The sequence below is a fragment of the Lactuca sativa genome, chromosome 9 (assembly GCF_002870075.4).
Source record: "Lactuca sativa cultivar Salinas chromosome 9, Lsat_Salinas_v11, whole genome shotgun sequence".
Classification (NCBI taxonomy): Eukaryota; Viridiplantae; Streptophyta; class Magnoliopsida; order Asterales; family Asteraceae; genus Lactuca; species Lactuca sativa.
In genome coordinates this window covers 221,287,484-221,296,239 of record NC_056631.2, presented here as the reverse complement: position 1 = coordinate 221,296,239, position 8,756 = coordinate 221,287,484, and positions in this window count along the sequence as shown.

Here is an 8,756-nt window from a genome sequence, read left to right as displayed (position 1 = left end):
AGTATTGTTTGGGTCGATCAGGACCACCATGATTGAAGTAGTTGGATGAGCGATATGCGGCTTTCGCAGAGACGGCTACCGCGGCGGTTACAGCGGCTGTAGCAACGGCAAAGAAAGGGGCTAGTCGGGGTTTTCAGTATCGGGACTTCTATTATGCGAAGCCTCCCACATTCGATGGAGTTCAGGACTCGATCGTTGCTATGAGACGGTTATCAGACATGGAGGGGTGTTTCTTCACGAGTTTATGCCCTGCTGATCAGAGGGTGGGGTGTGCTCTGAACCTGTTGAGGCTCGGGGCGAAGGATTGGTGGAGATTGACCATGAGGTCATTTTCCGATGCGCAGAGGGCTGCGGTTTCATGGGATCAATTCAGGGGGATGTTTAGTACTCGCTATGTTCCGCGGGATGAAAAGGAGAAATTGGCTCGGAAGTTCCTTAAGCTGAAGCAGGATTTGGAGTCGGTGACTGAGAGCACCGGGATGTTTATTGAGAGGGCGATGTTTTGCCCTGGGTTCGCTGCGGAGCAGGCTCAGATGTCCCGATATCCGAGTATGCTCAAGGGGGGAGTACCAGACAGTTCGTGTCTGCGCAGAGGCGCGAGACCGTGTTGGTATCGCAGGAGGCCGCCATGTGGCGTGAATTAGAGGTTGAGTTGCAGTTGCGTGAGCTGAGACAGGCCCCGATGCAGTCGCAGTCGGCGCCGAAACGGTTCAGGACCGTAGACGTTGGAATGGGGGATCGGAGCGGCCACACTTGTGGGAAGTGTGGGAGGAGTCACACCGGAGTTGCTGGTCTGGTGGTGCATGCCGCAAGTGCGGAAAAGAGGGGCACTATGCGCGGGATTGTCGGCAGTCAGTGCCGATTCGGGATTTGAGGATTTGTCATCATTGTCGGCAGGTTGGACATTGGAGGGTCAACTGTCCACAGCTTTTTGCAGGATCGGTGCAGGCTCTAGCGCCGGCCACCTTGAGGAGTCAGGAGGAGGACAAGATGGAGCGGAGCCCCAAGGGCTCAGGGTTGTGCTTATTGGCTTGCGGCAGAGGGAGACGGTGCAGTGCCGGAGGCAGCTGCGGGTATGAGACTTTCTTGATGTATTGATCACCTTGCGTTGGTTGTGGCGTATTGTTTGTGCTGGTGTCTGGTGTGGAATTCGATGCGGTATTCGTTGTTTCGCGGGTTTGGCATGGTTATGGATTGGTGCTTCAGGTTTTCGCTTGGCATTTGTTGTTCCCTGATGGTTTAGTATGATTATAGTTTGGTGTTTTGGTGCCGGTAGCCTTGTGTGGTTTTCGATGCGATATCCATCCTTTGGCAGGTTGTGGGTTTGGTTATGGGTTATTGCTTGGGAATTCCGTTGGTCATCGTTCGTGAGGGTTGATAGTGGAGATGCGGCACTGGGTTGAACGACGGGTAGCATCTGCAGTTGTGGAGTGGATAATTGAAAGATCGGATTCTTTTGAGCGGATCGATCAGGGAGGAGATGTGTTTTGCTGAGGGTTGCTTATGCTTGTGGGAAGCAGTCAGTGGGTAAATGTCCTTTTTGTGCAGGATTGTTCTGAAAGGTAGTTAATGACGATCGGTGGCAGTCAGTCAGTGCTTTAGTGGGGGAGAATTGGAGAATTCTCCGGGAGATCGACGAGTATGTGAGGGTGCTTAGCTGTTGGGATTCAGCAGTGTTTGTCAGCGCAGAGTATAGGCCGACGAGAGCGAGTGTCGGGTATGCGGGGCGAGATACAGATCCAGGGCAGTTTATTGTGGAGGCCTGAGAGAAGGTCGGGATCAAACTTGAGTAAGTAACCGGGGTTATGCGATCAGAGTATTGGTATGTTTGAGGTACGTGATGGGTTGTACTGCATTAATCCCACGGGATTATGTTGTGCATGTTTCTAGAGCTGGAACCGGAAGGTTCCCAGAGTTAGAACCTGAGGGTTCGCAGAGTTTGGGTGTACGGACCCATAGAGATATAGCCTCGAGTGGCTAGTATGTGTTATGAGAGTCGGTCCAGTCATGCTGGAGACTCTGTTGGTATTGCTGGATTAGTTTGAGATTTGCGGATCGCGTATGTTGCAGTGGGATTGCATTGGAAGGTCTGGCCCCGGGTTATTGATCTTGTTTAGCGGAGGCAGTGATTTTGATGAATGGAGAGAGTGCATGGGATTGAGAGTCCCTGCAATGAGAACCAGAGTATGTGAATAGCAGTTACGCAAAAAGGGTGGTGTCGCTTGGGGCGAGCACCGTGGCACCGGTTGTAGTGGCATTATGTTCAAGAGAGTTCCGTGGAAAAGGAAAAGAGGAGGGTATGTAGCTCCGAAGGGGGTGCAAGTTCACGAAAGTGGAAGCTGCAGAGCAGAGTTATGGTTAGGGTATTTCGAGTATGGTTTTGAGCGTTGTGTTCGCGGCAGTGGAGTAGGAATCCATTCGGTTGGGATGTCTGTTAAGGCTCAGAAGGGATGCATGGAGAGAGAAAATTTTAAATTCTCAGAGTGAATCTGATCAGAGTGTAGGGTGGATGTAGTGGTTCATCTTGGGAGATGTTCGAGGATATCATCAGTGTATCGGGTCTTTCCACCTGCGGGTGTTGGGACTAGTTCAGTATGTGTATGTGATGGCAAGAGGGAACTTGTGAGAGTTGATCTAAGAGGGAGAGCGGATCTCTCAGTCGGTCCGGAATGGGCAAAGTGGGCTTTGGATCGGGAATCCGGTGGTTCAGGGTTTTCTAACCTTTATAGGTGAGTGATCGTTGAGATTTGGAGCAGAGTGCATCTTGGGTAATTTCCGATTGCAGAGAGTGATGAGCAGTTCAGGGTTCGTGCTTTAGTTGGCAAAGCAGACTCAGCAGGTTAAAGAGAGTTAGTGATCGTCTAGAGTTAACAGGAAAGTTATGCAGGCAGACGCCGTTACGAGTATGTGATTCAGGTTAGCGGCTTCGTATTTCTGACGGGGTGCTTCGATTTAGGAAGAGGGGTAAATGGGGGGCCCCGGTATGTTGGGTCTTTTCAGGTGAAGGTGCGAAGGTAGGAAGGGTGGCCTCTCGTTTGGAGCTGTCAACGGAATTGGGACGGATCCATGATATTCTTTTCATACGTCGCAATTGAGGAAGTATGTAGCCGATGAGTCGGCAGTGTTTCCATTAGAAGACATTCAGGTGGATGCAAGCCTGAATTGTGCCGAGGAGCCAGTAGCCATCAGAGAACGGAAGATCGAGGTTCTGAGGAGCAAGGGGATACCTCTGGTGTTAGTTCAGTGGCAGCGCCGGGGAGGATCGGAAATGAACTGTGATCTGGAACGTGTGATGCGGGAGCAGCATCCAGAACTATTCTCAGAGTGAGACTTCGAGGGCAAAGTCTAGTTCTAGTGGGGGAGAGTTGTAACAGCCCGGAATTTCAAATATTAATATAATTATGATTTGGGGGTGTTTTAAGAAGGGACTCGGCGAGTTGGAGCCAGACTCGCCGAGTAGGGGCGCAGATTTGGTCGCGGGTTCGCGACTGGACTCGACGAGTCCAGGTATGGACTCGGCGAGTCGACGCTGTTCAGCAGAAACCCTAGTCGTTTCGTATTGGGTCGTATATAAGGGTTGTTATGTCGTCATTTCACGTCTTTTGTCCGATTGTGGAGAACCCTAAACGACTATGGCATCTGGAGCAAAGTCTTAGGGCCATTGTTGATCTTGGAAGAATTGTTGTGCAAGGAAGAGAAGGGATTGGCTAAAGGAGCAGCAAGGGAGTCACATTCTGAGGATTAGGGACAAAGAGAATACATTATTCAGGTAAGAACTCGAATTATCCTCTGCTATGTTGATGTGATATGGGATTAGGGTTTGTGAAACCCATTTGATGATTAGATGGATTATTATATTGTTACCCAAGTGTTTGTAACCCAGTAATAGGATGGTTAGAGGTCCAGAAGGTCCCATGATTGTGTATTCCGGGACCATACGTATTTCAGGAAGCAGTTGTCCGACTGCATGGCGTGGACTCGCCGAGTCGGATGATCAGACTCGGCGAGTAGCTTGAAGATTTACTGGGACTCGCCGAGTTGTTCTTCAGACTCGGCGAGTGGAGTCGGGGTGGCCCCGCGATTCTTCCAGGAGTGACTCGTCGAGTCAAAGAGGATACTCGACGAGTAGAAAGGGAATCTTAGAGGATTGAAGGACGACCAGACTCGCCGAGTCGCCAGGGAACTCGCCGAGTCCAGTCGAGCTGACAATGGACTGTTGACCAGAGTTGACTGGTGTGATTTCTTAGGGTCAGTTAACGTGGAAGATAGAAGTGCTAAAAAGGGATATATGATGAGACAGGGAGCTTGGAGCTCGGAGGATCAAGTGCAAGGGATTTCGGGAGTTGCTATCTCCCAGTGACCGCGAGGTGAGTCTTCTCACTATACCTCACCCGGAAGGGTTTGATTGTGTGACCGGAAGGTCAAGTATGTTGTGTGTTATGTTTATATGCTATGAATGGAAAGTTAGTTGCTACGCGCGATATACATGCTTATATATGGGCCGGAAGGCAAGGTATTATGTGACAGGAAGGTCAGGTATGATATATGATATATGTGCTTTATGTGTTAGAGTATTTGTATTATGTGTTATATATGTGTATGGGCCGGAAGGCAATTATCTTGTGGACCGAAAGGTCCGGGCCGGAAGGCAAAGTTATGTGGATCGAAAGATCCGGGCCGGAAGGCAAAGTTATGTGGATCGAAAGATCCGGGCCGGAAGGCGATGTTATGTGGATCGAAAGATCCGGGCCGGAAGGCAATGTTATGTGGACCGAGAGGTCCGGGCCGGATGGCGTATGTGCGTAAGGTATATTGGGGAACTCACTAAGCTTCGTGCTTACGTTGTTTATGTTATGTGGTTTCAGGTTCTTACAGTAACGCGGGATGGCAACGGTTCGATTGTACACACCGAAGATAGAGTTGTGTTTTGGAGGATCCTGGTCTTCTATTATAATGAAAATGAAACTATGTTTTGTAATTCGAATGTGAATAAGCTTTTAAATAAGTGTATTTAATATTAAAATGATTATTTAAATGAAAATTTTGTTTTTGGAAATTTTGGTGTTACATAATCTCATAATTATCTTTATTTGATTTATTTAAATGTTTCTTGCAAAACAATTTACCAATTTAATTAAAATAATCAATCAATTATCACATAAGGAAAGTATTATTTAATTAATTGATAAATATCTTTAATTAGGTCAACAATATACTCAAATATATATTAAAATCGGATTTATATTGACCCATTAAGATAAAGGAAAGTTTCCATAAGATAAACAGCAAGAAATCTCGAAACTAGCTCTTTCTGACGCTCGAACTCGCCGAGTACCACAATGGACTCACCGAGTTGAGGCCTACTCGCCGAGTCCACTATGGAACTCGCCGAGTTCATCAGGCAGAAGACAAAAATTGAATTTTGCAATCAACAATCAAGCAACCAATGCATCAATTCAATAGAAACCAACCTGGCTCTGATACCACTGATGGGTTTGAGCCATAAGAACATTCCTATGTGCACATACAAACCCTAATGCTTGGATCTAGGTTTCTCTAATTGAACATGCATTGTATCCAAGACTTTTGATCAATAGATCTAGGTAATAACATAAGAAAAACAAATCTAAAGGAATACCTTGAGTTGCTTGCTTGAATCTTCTTGTCCTGGGAGCTTAGAGTCACAATTGTCACTCCTCTAATGGCTTACAAACACCAACTTAGCTAAAGGATGATTAGAGAGAGAGAGAGAGAGATAGAGGAGAGGGGAGGAAGTCGGCCAGGGTTTCTTCAAAAGCATGAGTGTCAATTTCCTTGACCTTAAGGGTCTATTTATACTAGTGAGGCTCCTAGGGTTTCACCCTTAAACCCTAATTGGATAACTTAGGCCCTAAGCAATCCAATCTCCCTAATGATAAGCCTTGGACGAATTCTAGGTCTATCCAAAGCCCCAAAACCATCCACCCCTTATCCATAAGGGATTATAGCCCAAAGTACAACTATCATACAATTGACAGTTTATGCCCTTTTATTTAATTAATCTCTTTAAGTCACCAAATTAATTCCTAACTAATTTATGACTTATATTAAACAAATAACAATATTATTATTCCTTATATTATTCTCATAATATATTAATAATATTTCTTCTCTCATTATATCACACCCCCGAACCAGGCGGCGGAAACGTCCGGGGGCTGTTGTGACTCAATTGAATACCATAACATTGAATATATATGAAACATAACAACATTCGTCACCATGCATTAATATAGTACAACCAGTAGCGTTTACATGAAATACATTGTTTAAACATTACATTCCCAAAAATAAATTGTTCGACTCGTACATAAACAAACTGCAAGCCATCACTGAATATGATTTCCTTTGATTCACTGGTTCCCTGAGAATACAAGTATTTTGAAAAACGTCAACATATGAAATGTTGGTGAGTTCATAAGTAGTGTTTTGAAATCCAATGTTTCGTATTGTTTGAAAAATCACCAGAAAATCCGATATTTTCTGAAAATAGTATAGTCAAAAAGATGTGAAGATCCATAGGTATGCTTGTTTGTTTCTATACTTGTAAAAATTGTTCGTTAAAATTGTATGCATTTCGAATCCGATATGTATTGAGAAACCTAGGAAAACCCGATGTTTTCCTAATCCTTTGAGTTCCATTAAGTTGCGTTGAAACCATTACAAAAATAGTAGTCTCATTCCCAGGCGACGTTGGATTATTTTTGAGCATGATTAATTACTACAAACCCGCATTACACAAACGCCCAGTTTATAGCAATACTAACGATCCCGAAGGCGTCGTCCGTACTAATCACGTTATCCAGCCGCCCTGACTACGTGTCGTCCCACATCCGAAGAGAAAGATGACACGAAGGCCTCAATGACTCTATTAGCCGGTTGGGGATAAAATGTGTACGAGGGGTCCCCGACCCGCCTCGCAAAAATATGTAGACTTTACTAGCAATACCAAAGGACCCTTGGGGACCAGTGGTATACGAGCCATTGAAAGTCCCTCTACGTTGTGCCAAGTCGGTGAAACCCAACACTTCGTAGAAAAAAAATGTCTTCGGGCCTTAAGATCAGGTCATTGGGCTAGCTAGGCCCAACAAACAAGATTTTACACTTTTGGGGCCCAAAGATGGTGCGTAGACGTCTGTGCACACTCGTATGTAAGTTAAGTTCCCAAACGTTATTTGTATGTATCGTAGTGTCGCCATGTTAGTAGTTTCGGATTTTCATTGGTTCGAGACCGAACCAATTCGTTTTACAACGATTTTGGTATTGTAGTGTATTGTATTTCGTCGATAGTCGCGGTACCATTATTTGGTCAAATTGCATGCATTGAATTAGTCTTGAAAATTTTCTGTTTTCAGCCCCTCCTTGTTTGTAAAATTTACTTTTTCAACCCTTTATTTAAATACTTTCCGGTTTGGTCCTTAAATCAATTTTCTTGACATTTTAACACCAAAAATTATTGAAATAAATATTTTTCAGCATATTTTTCATAGAAAACAGCTTAAGTCCCTGGAATTTCAGTTTTCTAGGTTATAACCCTTCTTTTCGCAATTTTGACAATTTTGGCCCAAATTGTAAAATTTTTGCAACTTTGGTCCTTTTTAAATTTAAAAAGCATTCTAAACCTTAGAAAAGGACTTGGATCACTTATGGTCCACTGTTTTACAGAAAATCACAGTTTTGGCCCTCCAAAACAGAAAATCTCGCATAATGGACCCTTATTGGGCCGAAAATGTCATTTTTAGCCCATTAAGCTTGAAATTTATGTTTTTAAACCTCTAAATGAATAAATTTCCAGAAATTGTTTTATTGAAACTGTTTTGGCACACCTCATCCATCAGAATTCGTGATATGTCAATTTGGACCCTTAATTTTGCATTTTTCACATTTTAGGTCCAAAAATTGTGTTTTTAGCCCAAAGAAAATTGTTACTAACCACTTAGCTATTTTTCTAGAAACACTTTGTATATAGAAATATATTTGATGCTAAAATCATTTAACATAAGATAGATCTCGGTTTTGAGGGGTTTTATGGCTAGATCCAACATTTTAACACACAAAAGCACACATATAAGCATGGAAATCATACAAGGCATACAATACACATATAGATCTACACATTCACTTGTATTCCCCCCCCCCCCCCCACAAAACTCATAAAAACAGAAAATAGGGGGTATGAAGCTCACCTTGGGTGTGGGTTCGGTTTTGCTAAGAAAAGATGGGAGAAAACTTGGTGATTTTTGGCCTTAGCACCCTTTTCTTGAAGATCTCGAGTTTGAGATGGTTCTAGGATGCAAGATCACGATTTTTGCCTAGATTAGGAAAGGATTTTGTTAACAAAAAGAATCTAAATCACAGATCCAAGCATAATCTTACCTTAGATGAAGAATTTGTGGAAATTTCCTCTTGAATGCTTCCTAAAACTCGAGATTTTGAGTGGAGAGGGAGGGATGTTCTTGAGAGAGTGTGAGAGATTTTTGTGAGTGTGTGTGTGAGTATGGCCGAGAGTGAGAGAGATAGGAAGAAGAGATGACTTTTGAAGTGATATGCATGGAGATATGGACTAAGGTGCATGGAAACATGTTGGGTATTAATGAGGTGGCAAGCAAATAGTCAACTCTTCCATTTCCTCTTGGACTTGGGCCTTCGGCCGAGAATTTGGAAGGGAAAAGGAAAAATTTGGGCCTTTGCCCCTAAGCCCAATATTAGAGTTAATT